This window comes from Balearica regulorum, chromosome 2 (assembly GCF_011004875.1).
Source record: "Balearica regulorum gibbericeps isolate bBalReg1 chromosome 2, bBalReg1.pri, whole genome shotgun sequence".
NCBI lineage: Eukaryota > Metazoa > Chordata > Aves > Gruiformes > Gruidae > Balearica > Balearica regulorum.
Window position 1 is genome coordinate 83,482,666 of NC_046185.1, and position 17,363 is coordinate 83,500,028.

The 17,363-nt window shown below is 45.0% G+C and overlaps 1 protein-coding gene across 1 annotated transcript in view; it reads left to right on the forward strand.

Annotated features, from left to right (window-relative positions):
* The first annotated feature begins 549 nt into the window (after positions 1–549).
* Positions 550–17,363, forward strand: part of BASP1 (brain abundant membrane attached signal protein 1) — a 52,301-nt gene continuing 35,487 nt past the window's right edge. The window contains exon 1 of the mRNA XM_075744845.1: positions 550–772. The gene's annotated coding sequence lies outside the window, so the exon portion shown is untranslated. The remainder of the gene's footprint in view (positions 773–17,363) is intronic.

Genomic DNA, 17,363 nt, shown 5'->3' on the forward strand with positions numbered 1-17,363 from the left:
GCCTGTGCCGCCCCTCTCCAGAGGGGAAAGCGGGCTCCCGCGCTCCCCGAAAGGGCTTGCACCTGTAGGCAGCCGGCCCGGCTTGCCCGCTCCCTCCGCCGCGCAGCTCCCCAGCTCCGCCGGGGCCGGACCCGCCGCCGCCCCACGGGACGCAGCCAGCACAGCCGCCCCCGCCGCGGCGCCGGTGTGGAGGGTGGCGGTGAGCCTCGCACCTCGGCGTGTGGCCCCCACACCGCGCCCGCTCTCCTTGGGGCAGGAAGGCTGGCTTCGCCCTTCCCGCTCACCGTCCCCTCTTCGACGGGATCCTTCCTGAGATTATTTTTTTTTTGGGGGGTGGTGGGGGGGTAAGGTTACACCATGCGTTGCGGACCTCCGAGCAAGTCCTCCCGCAGCGTGCAAGGCTAGTATTTAAAATCTGGGGGTCCGTGCGCCCCCTAAGCGTGAACATCGCGCATCTCCTGCCTGCGAGCCTGAAAAATAAATAAATAAGTGCGTGTGGCTTTTGAACTGCCCACAGACTGTGACAGAGAAGGGGGGAGGGAGGGAGGGAAAGAGGGAGGGGGGGGGGGAGAGAGTGAGAAATGCAGAGGCAGCAGCCGCGGTAGCGGCGGCATTGCTCCAGCAGGCACTAGTCACTCCAGTCCCGGCGAGCGAGCGGGGGAGAGCCACAGCACTCCGAGCAAGCCGAGCGGGCACTGGGCTACCTGGGACTCTCTTTGTGACACCCCAGCACACAAATACACAGAGGGGGAGAGAGGAAAAACATTAAAAGGTAAGAAGCGGTATATCTCATTTATGCCATTTATATAGCAGAGCCCGAGAGCTTTTGATTTTTTATCATCCCCCCCCGCCCGTGTTGTCTCGGATGTGGGGAAAGGAGGTAGATGTGCGTTTGAATTGGAAAGAGTGGGGAGAGCGGAGCAGACCGGGAGCCGCCTGCCCGGGCACATTTTAGAAGTATCGCTGCGAGGAGCTCGATTCCTCGAGAGGGAGACCGCCCAGGAGCGGGTTCGAGGCACACAACGGACGGAAGGCTATGCCGTGAAATTTAAATGCCCGATAAGCCTTTCTTGGGGTGGGGGGGCGCGGGTAGCGATGGGTGTGGTGGGAAAAACAGTGGTTTATGTCCAATTTCTTTTGGGTGCCCCGAGTCTGTTTCTAAAGAGAGGCTGCTTAAAAACCAAAAATAAATTAAAAAAAAAAAAAAATCCCCAAACCTCTCCACGAAATGAAGCGCTCGGAGAAGAAAACGCACCACGCTAGGAACATGGCAGGGGGGTGGGGGGGTGCCGGTGGTTGGTGCAGGGAGGCGCCGGGGGACCAGGCGGTTTGCGCGGGGGCTCGGCGGGGCCGGCGACCCCGTGCCGGGAGCGCGGTGCGGCGCTGCGGGGGGGCGGCGGGCGGGGCCGGGCGTGCGGAGGAGCGCAGCTCGCGGGAGCGGCGAGGCGCGGGGCGGCGCGTGCCCATTGTGGCTCGCAACAATGGGATTGTTCTCGGGGAGGCAGCGAAGGAGCGGCGCTGCCTTCGCGGTCGCGCGTGCGCGTGGACGCGACGGCGATTTTGATCCCTGTTCTTGGCGGGGCGTTATGCCAAGGTTTTGAGGGCTCGGCTGCCCCGAGTCCCCCCTGGGCAGGGACCGCCGCTGCCTCCCCCGGTGCTGCTCCGCTCACGGCGCCCGGCTCCTCGGTGCGCTTCTGCCATGAATATTCATCGAATGCCGCTCCCCTCTTCCCACAGACGACACCCCCCCACCCCACCCTTTTACCCCGTTTTCCGTTTTTCCCCACCAAAGCAAGCTACACCTCCCCACCACCTTTTTTTTTCTTTCTCCTCCCGCCGTGTCGCCTCTCCCCACGCACACGCGTGTCTTTCAAACGCGGCTCCCGCAAGGAACTTTCCCCGTGCCTCATCTGGGCGTGGCGACTCACGCGGGGGGGGGGGGGAAACACGGGATACCCACCCACCCCCCCGCCCGCCACGCCGAGTGGGCGCCCCGCGGGGGCCGCTGCCCAGCGCCGGGAGCGCGGAGCCCGGGGGGGGGGGGATTGACGCCCCGCCGCCCCTGCCCGCGCCTTTGTCTGTGCCCAGCGCATGCGCGGAGGCGGGGGCGGGGTTGGGGCCGGCGGCGGAACAAAGGCGCCGCGCTGCGACCCCCGGGCCGCCCCCTCTACCCCCCCACCCCCCCGGTCTTGTCGCGGTTTCACCCGGCCCCGGGGGAGGTAAATGGGGGCGTCCCATTGGGTACGCCGACACCCTTCAGTCCCCGCACTGCGCCCGGTTGAGTTTTGGCATCTGGTGTGCGACGGCGGAGCGGACCCGTCCGTGTCCCCCCGCCCCGTGCAGCCCCTCACCTCGCCGAGACAAAATCTGGCATTTTTGAAAAGGAAAAGGAAGGCGGTGCTGCCCCCGCCCCCAGCAGGTTTCGGTCGGCGGAAGGCGAGTGGCTGCGGGGTGTCCGCAGCGCTCCCCCGCCCAGGGCTCCAACTCCCCCCCCCTTCCCCCCCGCAAAACGGCCTTTGGGGGGTGGCGCGGAAAAGAGGGAGCAGGGGGGTGCGTTTAGGGGTCCTTTCGGTCAAAGAGGGCGAAGTGGGTGCAGTGAACGTGCCGCAGTTGGATGCCCTGTGAAGCAGCCACGCCGCGGGGACGTGCTTGCTGCCGGGCTCCGTCTAGGGGGAGACACTCGTGTTCTGCGTGTCCGGGCAGTCTCCTGAAGCATCTCCCTCTGCCGAGGGGAAGCAATCTTTCAAGAGAAAGATTTTTTGGAAAAAAAAAATTTTTTTTTTTTTTTTTTGTTGTGTTAGTGCGACATCTTGAAATCTCTTTTGTTCGAATTGTTGCATGTCGATGCTGGCATCGGTGCTCGTTCCTCCTCCGCACCTCTTCCTTCCCAGCAGATGCTTTTGTCCAAAATTCGTATATATGTTTCTCTTTAGGGTGAGCATGCTGAAGCCTGTTGGAAATGGGTAATTTTGTAAGCAAATGACAGTTAGCTTCTGACCATAGAGAACGGGTGTATTTGTCAAGCCGGAGTTAAAGATGACAAAAGAGTATTGTGAGTGGGCTCCTAAACAGAGGGTGGCAGGGGATTCTGTTGCTTCCCCTCTGGGGTGATGAACATTCACTGGAAAACATACGCCCCAAGGCCTGATTACTTGGTATTTCCAGCGTTTTCAGTTAAGGTCTCTTCTGAAGAAGCCCTGCCGTCAGAGCCCTAAAAGCTGTCTTAGCGTCCCCTCTCTGCTTGCCAGATGCTGGCCAGGCACCCCCAGACCAGTGCCCAGGCTTCAGACACTGAGGGGTTTTTTCCCCAGTGTAGCCGTTCCCCAGTAAGCACGGGAGCGGTGAGATCGTGGGGTGGGAGTGCCGTACCAGGGGAAGATGCAGCATCTGCTGCTGCCGTCTCCAGTGGAGATACCTTGACCCACGCAATCCTTTTGTATTCGGGGTATTTCTGAGAATTTTGGGCAGACCCTCCAAGCCTTAGGGGCGAGGGAAAAGGAAGAAGCAAGGACATGGCCAAAGGCTTTTCCAGTGCTGTCTCTACTCGTTGTCTCACAGAACTTCGTATGAGGGAGAAGCTTTGCTTTGTGATCTTCCTACCTACTGGACTGCATGCAGTGAATATTTTCCTTTTGTCTGGCTGTTTTAGTTTCACTGCAGAGCACCGATTCTGGTCTGTGGACAGAATAAACCCAAAGCATTGAGTAATTCATGGTGTCTCTGTCTGTTCTTGTATGAAATAGGTGATTGTGTAATTCAGGGAAGTTGCACGTAGCTGCCAAAAAGCAGTCGTGCAGCAGATTCTTCTGTTGATGCGAACCTCTGAGCTTATCATATCCAGTTAAAATAAAGTCAACATTAAAAAGTAAAATTGGTAAAATTACTGTTCCTGTTATTGCATGAAGCAATGATCAGGTGCGCTTTTTCCTTTTATTTTTTTTTCTTTCCTTTCTTTCCATGCGTCTTTGCGTTTGAAATGCAACACCCACTGAAGCAACCTGGTGATAAGATTGATTTATTTCAGAAAGTGGCATACCTTTGGAGCATTCCCTTTCCCTGAGATTATAGAGTGTGCACACTCAGTAATTTCAGAACCATTTCTAGAGCTATCTGTAGTCCTTAAGTATTTGTGTGTTTTGGTCTTTCAACATTAAGTCTCTGGAATAAATTGTATTTTCCAAGTGAAGCTTCTTGTGTTTGTGCTGTGTTCCACTGGTAGCTTTGCCCCATGCAGTAAACCATGAAGTCCTTCAGCAGAGCCTCCTGTGTACAGGGCAGTTTCAGTCTGAACAATGCTAAATGCTTCCCTCGTGCAGGCATCCACCCATGCCCTGATGGCAAACGCCCATGGGATTTTCCCATGAAATCTTGGGAGAGTTCTGTGTGGCTACGTTTTCAGGCATTTAGCTACCATTGAGCCACTAATTATTTGGAAATTTGCCATTGAAAACTGATTTTGCACTAATTTTGAAAACAGGAATTTCAGAGTATTTTTTTTCTCCATCTGGAAGAAGAGGACGCTACATTTGTACGTAGAAATTTGTGCGCAAATCCCAGGTCTTGATTTAGGTCTGTAGGTGTAAATGTAGTGTCCTTGGGTGCACTGTAAATTTAATGGTTAAAATCTGAGTTCTTCAAGTAAGCAAACTGGATGCTATTAAAAGGTAATGAAGAGTTATCAACCAATATTCAAGGCCCTGCCATCATTCCTACAAGGGTAGTAAAGGCAGGCCATTTTGAAGTACTGTACAGATGCATTGAGACAGCTTCATAACTAAAGAAAGAAAACTTGGGGGGGGGGGGGGTGTTGCTCCTTCTGTGTCAATCAGGGATGACAAGAATGAGGTAACAACTAGAGAAATCAAAGAAATTCCTGAAAGCATTAGAGACTTGAAAATAGAAACCATATGCAGCATAATAGAGGTTTCATGCATTAGTAGGAAATGCTTTCAAGATTAAAAAAAAATGCAGGGGGAAGAAGGGGGGAAACACCTTGTGCAGAATGGAAAGGACTTTAAAGTCCTCTGTACAGCATCTTGTATCTCACAGCTGTCTGTCTTAAAAACGTGATGCCAGCTAAGCTTCTTACTTCAAGATGGAGAAATGCGGTTAGTATAAAAATGTAGCTGCTGGTTATTTGATATGAAAATTCATAAGTTTAAAATAGAAGCTGATTGGTAGCAATATGATTCCTCAAACATGAAAGATTCCTGACTTGCCAGACTCTGAAAATAAAATCCTTTGACTTTCTTCAGCACACCAATAAATGTAAAGAGATACTGATTTGTAACACATGTGGAATGGTCAGGTTTTGCCTGGGAGCAAGATGTGTAGTAATTCCCTCTTAAGTATGGTTAATGGAATTTAACTCTGAGGAAACAGTTTTATTAATAAAAGCCTTCTGTCTTAGGATATAAATCAGATGCCAGTCTCTTTTGATGTGTTTGGGATTGTGTTCTGCAGAATAGAAATGAAGTGGGCTGTATAGTTGATCTGACTTCTTGGGTGTAGGCTACCAGGTACCTCACCAGCACTGCAGCGTTGGGAAAGCCACATGCTTTTCAGTCGCACGTTGCAATAGTTTAGATTTTAGCCTGGTAAGTAGTGCCACATATGAGTATGATCTGCTGATCCAGGGATTTATTTTGGTTTACCCTGTAGGAATTTGAATGTCTTTTCAAAAAATTTGATTTTATGTACACTGCCCTAGCAGTTGTTCAGAGGAGCGTGCGCTTGGTGCTTAATGTAAACCGTAGGACTGATGGTAGGAGCTTCATTTTGATTACAGACTTGCTGTCCTTACAAAGGATGCAACACTGAATGAGTAATAAGATTGGGCCTTAACCATCTACCTTTTGCTACTTTTTATAAGTATGTTGATGGCTGCTTGCTAATGATGTCATGATGGTGGTTGCAGTACCAACGCGTTGGCAGGAAGAGGATGTGAATGCAATGTTGAAGCATAACCTCTTACTCCAGGCAAAAGCCTAGGAACTATAAGGACAGTGCTTCCCATAGGATTAATTTTAATGACAGAATTCTATACTGTCATGACTTTACATGACAAATGGGAGCCACTTCTGTACAAGTAGTAAAATCAGGGGGCTGCTGGCCATGTCCTGTTTCAATAGTCCTTAAATACTCAATGGGATGTAGAGCATAACCCCTGCAAAAGGATAGAGCCTGGTTTCAGTTTGTGAATTTATTTTCTGCTATTACTGTTTTCCTTAGGTGACTGGTGAGTGAAGGAAGGGCTCATATTCAAAATTACAGCTTGATGTTATTAACTGTTCTAAGATGAAGTAGAAGATGGTCACATGGCAGGATGCTGTAGATGTGCATCTGCTAGACGAATTTGCTGAACTACGGAGAAGAAATCAAGCAAAGTTAGACAAAACAAAGAATGGATCAGCAATAATAGAACTGATACGCATCTCTCTCATCTAACTACCTTAGAAAAGCATACACAAAACAAACACCAATCAGGATGTAGAAAATGGTGAAAACCCAGTTGCGAACACGTGAGGGGGAGTAAAGCCATGAGAAACCCTTTGGTACATCTCTTTGTCCAAGACAGACCGGAGCCTGAGAATTGCTACATCAGCTTCCTGTAATCATCCATCCTCAAAGCAGTGAAGCGAGTCATTCGAGGAGAAAGAAAACAAAACCAGAAACAGGCTAGAGGTGGTATAAAGCTAGGAGTCTGGAAAAGGATAGGGGGAAACCTGTCACCACTAGATGCGGTGCTCAGATGATTTTGGCATTCCCCGTTCATATGCAAAGTTTCCTGTTGCTTGTATTTTGGCCAGCACTGGCAAGTGCATGATTGACTTCTGCTACTAACTGTGCTGAGCTGGTGGGAGGAAGCAAATTCAGTGAGCTCTGAGGTGGTGAAAACAGATCTTATGGGTTTCTGTGCCGTCACCATAAAAGCTGAGGCAAACAGGGAAGATGTGCTAGTTGCTCTAACAATCAGGCTTCCGAACCAGATGGGCTGAGAGAGTGGGGCTCGATCTCCTCCAGCAGCATCGCTCAGCGCTGTGTGCGAACTCCGCACCAGTGAACGTACAGCCCGCGCTGGGAATAGCTGCTCTCGCTGAAGAGTGGGAGAAAGCTGCCCGTTGACTACTGCTTTCCTCTTCAGATCTACAAGCCCTGTGAAGCAAGGGAGATGACGGCTCCCCAGAGTGTAAAAATGAAAATCTGGCCAGATTTTCCAAGCTGTTCCATTCCATACTTCGCTTGAGATGGAGGAGAATGTACTGCTCATTTGTAACTTTGTTTTACTAGGAGCTTTCACTAGGAGCATGTGAGGCCTCTGTAGTGACCCTGAGTGCCCAGGATAGCCCCTGAGCCTGTAATTCAAATGCTCGAATTAGCGGACTGAAGCACATGTGGAAACTCTTTCCTTGTTTGCAGTCCATACGTGTTCTGCGTAACTCCAGCATTCATAGCTAAGAGCATCCTGATGCCTCTAGAAAACTGCATGTAGGATGCGAGAGTTCAAGGAGAGTGAGAAGTTGTCCATGCAGACAATTTTTTTCTGATGGATCTGGTATTATTTGCAGGGAAGGATCTTGGTAAGTAGGATTTATACATTCGCTGTTCCTGCACTCTGTTCCCTTTTCTTATTTCCTGCTTTCAGGGATCTTCACCTTGAAGAAAACAATCTTACAGTGTAGAGGTATCAGCAGAACCCTTTTAAGCTGCTTGTGGCCATCTGATGTTCCACCAGTACTATACATTTTAATGATTTCCTCAGTGCTGTTTTCCCTAGGTGATATTTAGAGGAACATTCAGCTTTCTGCATAGTGGCTCCATGCTTTACATCCAGTTGCCTTGAACTGCTGACATTGCCTTAATGAATAATACTTTTAGAACCAAGCTAAGAACTGCCATGTCCACTGAAATACGATAGCTCACCCGAGTGTAGTCTTTCCCCGTGCATGTAATATTGAGTAAAACTTCAACAGAGTTCAAGAAAACTAATATTACAGTATTTTTTTTTATAAGCACTGGAATAATTATTAGGTCACTGAAAGTTTAGCTGTCATCCTTTTCTGTGGATGAGTCAGTGACTGACAGATTCATGAACAAATTATTCATGGTGATGGCAAGAGAAATGTGACACTCCTCAGCGTGTCTCATTCCTGACCGAACAATACACTGCATTGACAATCCACTACGGCACAATGTCTTGAAAGTGGCCTTCAGTGTTGAGGTAGCTTCTGTTACCAAGGGTTCAAACCATACTGCAAATCGCCTACAGGTGTTTCTGTAAACATCTCTTGAAACCATGCTGTCACCAAGGCATTACAGAGAAAAGCAAACATATCAGTCAACAAATGACAAAGATAATGGATCCCCCTTGCTTGAAGCAGGATAAATATTGTCTCTTTAAATACTTGCCATCTCTGCTCTAACTTGGAGTTGACAGATGGAGGATGGTGTTGAGGGAAACGAACTGGCTCTGCATGTTCTCCCACAGCCATTGACCGTGTGAGGCAAGAGGCTGAACATCCGAGTGCCTCACCATCTAAAACACAGAGGTGATAGGGAGCAAAGGAAGTTCTGCACTGACAGATTTGTGGTTCAGGAAGAAAGTCTTTCCAGGAGTTTGCTGTGAAACAATGACAGTAAATTTATAATCTGAAAATAGAAATATTTATCTCAGCAGCTTTTATTTCTTTTCTACTTAAAAACGACGTTATTTGGCACATTTTCTTGTGGTTAAAGAAGCCATTCAATATGCTGCTTGGTCGAAACTTTGTATTCTAACATGTTGGGATGTACCTTATCATCTCTGTGCATATTTGTAAATGCATAAAAAAGTTTTGGTGTCGTCAAGCTAGTGCTTACTCATTTTTCAGCTAACTTTGGCTCTGTATCCTTCCTTGCCATGTTCCTGTAGATCATTTGTCTGTATTTCAATTAAATTATCACAGTGGCTCTGTTGCCATTGCCCTTGGTTATCCTTTCTAGAAGTCCACGTTTTCAGCTGTGGACTACCTCAGCCTATTTCAGAGAACACCTTGTTAATCACACAGTAACATGCAATATGTGTGTTAGCAGATACGCAGAACACAGTAGATCTATGTCATAAGCTTAAGTGTGTGCTGTCATTCCCGTGTAATAGAGATGTGAGAACAGAACCACTTTTTGCAAAACTCTAATTCTGAACTCTAAAACTAATGCTACTAGACCCCAACTGTTTGCCTGGATATGGCTCCCAAATCTAGGTGTTCGCTAGAGTGAGATCATATCAACATGAGAACTTGATCTTAAACAAAGTTTTATGCAAATTCTGTAACAATATGGAAATCTTGGAGCTCTGCCAGCCGAAAGCATTCAACACTTTTAACTTCTTGTCACTTGAAAAAATATTAATATGATTTCTCCTGCTGACTGAAAGGGAATAGAAATTTTTCCTTTTTACATATTGTTTTAGTTTTAATCAAAACTGGCTCTTGACTAAATGAAAAAAAAAAAACCAAAACCAAACCCAAAACCTGTATGTGAAAGCTTGCTTTGTCAGTCTTATTTTCAAGAAGAACTGGATTTGTTTGACTCCTGTAGGCCATTATACTGATTGCTGCAAGATCATAATTAAACTACATCGGTGAGTTGCAAAACCTTCCAAAACACACTTTTAGGGGAAACGTTTGCTATTGTAATAGACAAAGCTTGTCTGTCAAGCTGTGGCTTTGCTGGGCTGCATATTGCATAAAGGGCAGTAGCTGTCACAGTTACACCGGCCTGAGTTTCTTTCATAGACAAACCCTTCTTTGGATCCACTTCTAATTGCTTGAGATTTTCATTGTGTCCAAAGAAAGCATAACATCTATAAATGATGTAGACAACAGCATGATTGCTGTGCAAATTCATTATGAATGCCATCAAGATGAGGGCCGTGTTCGGGCCAAATGAGTTCATGATGGCAAATATATATGCCTTTTTTCTGAAGTACAAGTTTGTAGCTACAGACTAAAAGCACAAAATAGTCTTTGGTCACTGTGGAGGGTCCCCAAGTAGGGGGCCAGAGAACTGAAGTGGATCAATTTAGATCATCTCCTGTACACTGAGCCCTCAAAGAAGACCAAAAACTCCAAGGACGTTATTTTCATTAGAATTACAACTAGTCATTTCAGTTAATTAACTCCTTAAATAGAGAAAACTTACAGCGATTAGAGAACCAAAATAATAGATGAAAGGTTTATTCGCAGCCTGATCTCTGCCCACGAGCCCTTGCAAGTTTCAAATACTAACGTTGGTTTCAAGTAGGCAGTGGTTTTCTGCATCGGAGCAAACGTCCACAGTCCTCACCGGTCCTGAACTTCCTTCCCAGCACCTTTGGGGTCTGCCACATGCTCCTCACAGCATTTTTAGTTCTACTCCTGAGCTGCAGGTTCCCGGCTTGAATCTCTTTGCCTGTCTCGCTCTGCCATCTCTGGAAACCTTCTCTCCTCTGAGCAGCCTCAGGGAACTCCTCCAGGGAGGGCCCTCCTCTGGCCGCTGGATCTTCTTCTTCCAACAAACCAGTAAAACGAGCCTGGCCACAGGAGCCTTCTGTGCTGTCTTGCAAACACAGTGGCTTTGGTGGGACTGCATCCCTGGGGCATACAGGGTCTGAAGTGCCAGGCAGCAGCTGCTGCGCTAACGATGTCCGTTGGCTCCCTGCACTGGAAAGGAGACCAAATAGCTAACTTAATTATTACAAATGCCCTGTTTTATATTAATTAATCTAGCCATATGATTCTGGTTCCCTGATCTAATTAGCTAGGGAGATAGTTAAATATAACTTCATGTATCTAGGCGCATTTAGCTGTTTGTGGTTAAATCTGCTCACGGTTCCTAAGAGACTATATTTCAAAGTGACGGAGTCACAGCCGGGAATACCTCCCAGCTGCCCTTCATCTGAAATAAAAAATACAGAGAGTTCATCTTAATTAACATGGTGGAATATTTTTTAGGTTATTAATACACCTCATCACTTACAAGCACATTACAGCCTTTCATGGAAACAAGGAGGCATCTTCCTCTGTTCTGCTACTAAGGACTAGCAAGTAACTGTGCAAGTAACTAGCAAGAAATGGGATTTCCACTGTTGAGCAGATGAACATAACTTTATCCTCTCCATGGAAAGTATTTGCCCTTTGCTCTGTAACAGATGGAAGATGGTCGGTAACCTGAATTAAAATAATTTGAATAATTTGAAATTAATAAATCATAGTAAAAATTCCTTGTCTGTGGAATAATTTCTAGTAAAGACAGTACGTGGTAGCCATAAAGAATATATGATCAGAATTTCCATAAAGAAGATTTTGTTGACCAGAAAGGGACAACAAGGCTAACAGATGTCCACTCCCTAGTTGTGCTAAGCGTTTGCAACCAAAATAGAATAAATTGCCTTTTGACTGTGCTAAAATGGACATCTAAGAATTTCCTTTCATATACTGTGCGCTGAAAGATATTTCTTGCACGGGTCATATGCCACATAAAAGAGCAATACCGTTCAAGTGGATGCACATGTAAACAATAAGAGTGATCAAACAAGACCTATGAAAGGGGAAAATGAACACACTGGTTTTGTGCAGTGTAAAGAACAGAATCATTATTTTAAGAGGTAAGAAAATAAGCAGCGAGAGATCACTTAAATGTAACTCATTCTGCCTTGGGGCAAGAAGAGGGACTATTGAGACTTCTCTTGAGGACCCTTCCAGCCCTATGGTTTGTGGGACCAGGCATATGGGGAACCTTTGGAGTGAGCTTGTTCTTGAGTGCAGAGAAATTAGTTCAGCTGAAATAAAATCAGTCCCAAGCATACTAATTTATTGGCAGTATGTCTGAGCCCTGTTAAAATAGAGATCAAAAGATAAAGATCTCTGCTAAGATGGTTTATGGATATGGTATGTGCTAGAAAGAAATACACAAATAAGGCTTTTCTAGACCTAGCAAGAGGAGATTTAATTTACTGATGCTGAACAGCATAGGTTGTTACACAGATTTCTCATTGCACTTTTGACAGAATTCCTGAAACGTGCTGTAAGTTTGAGCTATTCTTCAAATTGGGTCTGACGTGCAAGAAGGGAAGTAAGGCTTACACAAATGATTGAGGCTTTTCAGTTCCTAAATTTTATTTCAGACAGTGATACGTAGTCACATGGCTATGCTTGAAAATTTTGCTCTGTAAGCCCAGGATGAAATTTTGTGACTGCATCTGAAGACAGCTGTGTAATTCTGATTGATATTACACTAGGATGTCTTTTGTTACTTAATCTATAGGCTGCAGAGATGTTTGCTGGGTTGTTCCACAGATGAGCGGAGGCTCTAACTGCGTAACAAAGGCTACACACACGTTTTCAACACATGGTTGCTCAAACTTAATGGCATAATAACAATAGCTTTGAAGGTTAAGCCTGATATAAATTAGGCTCATTTCTAAAGAAATCCTTGGTGTGCATTCATAAATGGTTTTGAATAGACTTAATGTTTAGCTGAACAAATATCTTTGTGCAGTCTATCTTTTGTGTGCAGGTGGGCAGCTGCTGTTGAAGTTCCTGGTTCAATACCAGGGGCTATCCATGCTGCAGCTACTATGGACTGTGTGCTTGAAATCAATCAACCTTTTTGTACCTGAGGGCAACCTGAGATTTATTTAGTTTCCATGTGTGCCTACTGGAAATACTGTTGGGCTCTTAAGAAGCAGTTGCAGGTATGTTTCTGTTTAGTGAACCAGATTCTTGGCTAGCTGCCCATATCTTGGCATTATTAGAGATGAAGAAACGCTCACCTTCGTTTCGCTGCTAATTGTTAGATTATTCAGCGACGTATAGATTTCAAGCCGTGCACAACAGTGTGTACTAAAGTTTTCAATGAGGGAGGCATGTTTGGGAGCAGAACTAGAGCTGTGGGCTTCATTCCGGTTTTATTTATGTTGTTGAGCAGCGAGTACTTGCTTTGAATCTTATTGAATTGTACTAATAAAGTCAGAGCTGTGAGCCGCTAGAATTCCACAGTATTTTGGATGGTTGGGTGGGCAGCACTGATTGAGTCTGATGCTCTTATGTGATATAACAGTGTTTGTGTTTGCAATCATAATATGTAAGCATTTACCGAAACATTAAATCTCAGTGTTCTGTCATCTGTTTTTCTTCCTGTCTTCCTCCTTGGTTCCTTTGAGAAACCAATGGTAGGTTAATTTGGATAGTATTGATGTTGAAGGTGAGTTTCCTACTGCCTGAAGAGGAAGAAGGATTATGTTTTTAATCTGTAAAAGGTAAGTGTGTACAGCAGTGTAGTTTTCATGTTGAGTAGATAGGTCAGAAAAAAATTATGCCTTAGGTTAGGATTATATTGGTCAGAGACAAAATCCCTGGCATTAAGTCTTATTAATATTAATAAGCTCATATAAACTGGCACAAAAGGCTGAAGAATAGTCTGTAGAGCAGAGATTTTTTTTTTTTCCCAGTACATGGGCCTGTACATGAGAAACAGCAGACCTAGTAATGACGGCAGCGAGGGAGTGTCCCCTAGATATAGTAAGCTATGCAAGCACATACTACTATGCAGTAGTATATACTAAGGTATGTAGGGAGTGTATTATAATGTATACACAGACAGTGCCCTCTTCTCTGCAGTAGATCTCTGTGTGGGAGCTACTGAATGAGGATGGTGGGTTAGGGTGGTTGTGGGCCTTTCACTGATTGTCCTGGGTTTGAGTCAGCATCCTGCGTCGGAGTTGGCTTCAGCTGTGTTTTGGTGGTGAATCTGGTTTCAGTCAAAACTGTTCACAAGTCATCCAACCAAGCCTGTTTCGTCAGCTGCCTTATGGAGCTCTGCAGTACAAGCAATAGGTAAGCAAGATCAAGTGCTAAAAAATGACCACACTGGAACTTCATTCAAGGGTTGATAGGCCCTAGAAAATAGTTTTTATCTTCAAGTATTATGTGCATACCGATGTTTAAAATCCAGAGCTGAGCTGATTTGTCATAGAGAAATGTCTGACATGTATAAACCAGATATGGCTGGCGTAATTAGTCTGCCTCTACAAAAACCTTTTCTACTTAAGAGACAGGCCAATGAAAATAAACACGAACTTTAAAATCAACCCTCAAGTTTGTATTTCAGGCTTAGAGTATGCTTCTGAGACTACTATCTGCAACAGTAGGATAGTAAAAACATTTCCATTTTCTACCATAAGGTAACTAGCCACTTAATAAATAGCATGCTTCATAGGGTTTTGAGGTTTAAGACCTCAAGCATGCAATAGCATACAAAGCCTATGGACTAACGAGTGTTAATAAAATAAAGGCATATATCACATGCATATTGGTAAAGCGCCCTGAAGATGTGCAATAATGAGAAAACTTGTTGCGCAAACTATAATGTGAATTATTTGAAATTTGAATGTATTTTAATAGATTTTGTAGCTTCCCGTGTAGTACCACATGCTTTGCATTTTTTTCCACCAAATGGAAAGTGTGATACTGATAGGAGGAAAGTTTAAATGAAATCCTGTAAGTAGTTTCTAGTCAAGTGAAGAGTACTTTTGACTTTATAATTTTTATTTTCTTTTATGTTTTTAAAAGATTATCATAAAAAGGTTTGAGATTTGGCCATGACGATGGAGCTGGCTGGGAATCTTTCAATGAAATGTTTTCTACTGGAAAATATTTGAGTTCTTGCAGCTCAAATTCTGTAGGAATAATCATACAGGTTTTTATTTCTAACTGAAAAAAAGGACAGACTTACCCACTTTGAGCTAGCTAATCATTTAATGCCTAAGAAACCCATGTGGACAGCCAAGATTCAAATTTTTACTCTTGCTGATGCTAGCTGGGATGTTAGACTTGTCTCATATAAAACATCTGAGTAACAGAATCACAGAATGGTTTGGGTTGGAAGGGACCTCAAAGACCATCTAGTTCCAACCCCCCTGCTACAGGCAGGGACACCCTCCACTAGACCAGGTTGCCCAAAGCCACATCCAACCTGGCCTTGAACACTTCCAGGGAGGGGGCCATATTCAGCAGACGATTGTCCAGTTTTGGTTGGGTCAGTCTCAGCCCCTACTGATGGAGCCGGCTACTCCATGCTAGATAGACTACCAATTGCCAAGAGGCTGTCTTTGGTCAGAGCACTCACCGAGGTGTTGAAAGCTGAGGTCCAGGTGTGAAGTGGACAGGGAAGAGTTGAAACACACTCTTTTATAAAGTGACTGGCTTTAAGCAAAGGGTTTAAACCTGTCGCTCATTTTTTGCCTGTCTGCCTGCAAAAGCTCATATAAAAATGCCATAAATACCAATCTTGTGGGAGACTGGGCAGCTTTTTACCATGTAGCTCTAGTGTAAAGCCAGTGTCTTCGTTTGGATTCATAAATTAAATACCTACCCCTTCTGCCATTTTGCAGTATTTTATTTTATTTGTAGGAGTTTCCGGGAAGATGTTCAAGTCCCCAACTGCCAATTAAGTGCCTGGCATGACTCTTAACCACGGAGCTGATTCCGCTACTTTATGTTTGAGGCAAATTACACAGCGTGAAAATTTTAAATTTACGTTACAGTGTGTGGGATTTTTTCCTTATTTGAGATCTAATCCCATCTATGGTGTTAGATGCTTCCACCTCAAGGGTGCAGGTAGGACAGCTGAAGTGAATCAGCAGCTCCTTAGGGTGGGCTGGCTGCATGCTCTCCCGTTTGCTTTTTTTCTGGCTGGGCTCCTTTTCTCCCAGCTCAGTGAGCTGAATCACCTCGTCCAGGGCTCAGCTAAGAGCCAGACCAGCTGCAAGGGAAGGGGAACGGGCAGTGGGCCCATCCCACTTGAAACAGCAAGCTATTTAATTTGGCTTAGCTGTATCACCTAAATACACCTTCATTTCAAGATTGTAATGGCTTTTAATGTTACTCCTCTAAGCATGTTTTTCACCTAAACCCACATTTTTAAGACTGTCCATCTTCTGATTAGAACATGGAAATATCACGTTATGGAATTAAAAAAAAAAAAAATTGCACAAACTTTTGCAGATTAGTAAGTGAACTGCCTCAGTGCCAAGGGGCTAAATCTGCCCAAAGATCACCGAACTTGTCTGAACTGACAAGGGAGTTCCAGAGTGGGACATCAGAAGTGAGTTAACTCAGACTAAGACCTCTAATGACCATCTATCTACATCTCTTCCATCCGTATCCATTTTGCATAAATGAAGACCAACTCAAATCTTAAGCTTCCTTTATTTTTTCGGTCTTTTTAAGTTGTTATGATTCCCATAAAAGCAAGCAATAACCCTTATGGTTTATGATGCAATCCTTTTGTTTACATCTGAATGGAGATGGATGTGTAAAACTCAGGTGTGAGTAAAGTGGTATGGCGAGTAAAGAGATGCCTCGGAGCATCCAACACTTCTGTGCCTTGGGCAGCAGCCAGACCTCTCAAGGGATATTGTGATCCTGGCACTGTAAGACAGCTGCAGAAGGCTCACTAAATTCTTACTTTAATGTTGTCTTTTGATTCGAATATTAAAAATAGTGAGTAGGTTGTTATGATAAAGCTGTTACGTTGGACTGGAAACTTGGGTTCATACTTTCAAGTGTTTCTTAATGTTCGTTTAATGCTTACTGGGGGTAGTTGGGGGGATTTCCGTCAGTTTTAATCAAGGGGACTACATTTTAATTCCTAATACATATTTATGATCTCTTCAAAGGAGTTCTTTTTTTTTTTTTTTTCTTCTTTTGGTTAATGAGTCACTCATAGTTTACTTCAAAAGATAAAGGATATTTTAGCTCAACTGTTTCATCTGTAATTCCTGATTCCCGCTACAAAACAGGTCGTGTAAACTACAGGTTGTACTCCTTGATAGAATTAGATCAGTAAAGGAGCAATCAAGATGTGTTGCATGTAACAAATTGCTACACTGGCGCTGGTTTAAGAGATCCTTTATATTGTAAACAGGAACTTAGCACTTTTTATGAAATGTCTTATCCTGTAGATAGCTGCTCAGCATAAGTTATGAATACGTGTCGTTTTCTCACTCAGTGTACTTGTGACATGGCTATAAAACTGAGCTTCATTTTGTACAGGTTTTTCATATTTATGTCTACCGTGTCAGCCATTTGGCTGCAGGAAAACGGTACCACTTGCTCGTGGGAGGGGGAGGTAGGACTTAGTCAAACATGAGACGGTTTGTCAGGACAGCGAGGTGAGTGCACTTGTGTAAAGCTGTATTTTGTGAGGTTAGCCCAGCTATCATGTTACCTTTTCACGCAGTAACTCACCGGGTGCTTCCTGCCTACCAAAACTCCCTGAGAAGTGTTTTCTACCATGTCCTGAGGCAATAGAGTAAAAAGAAAGGACTATTGATGGGATTTTTG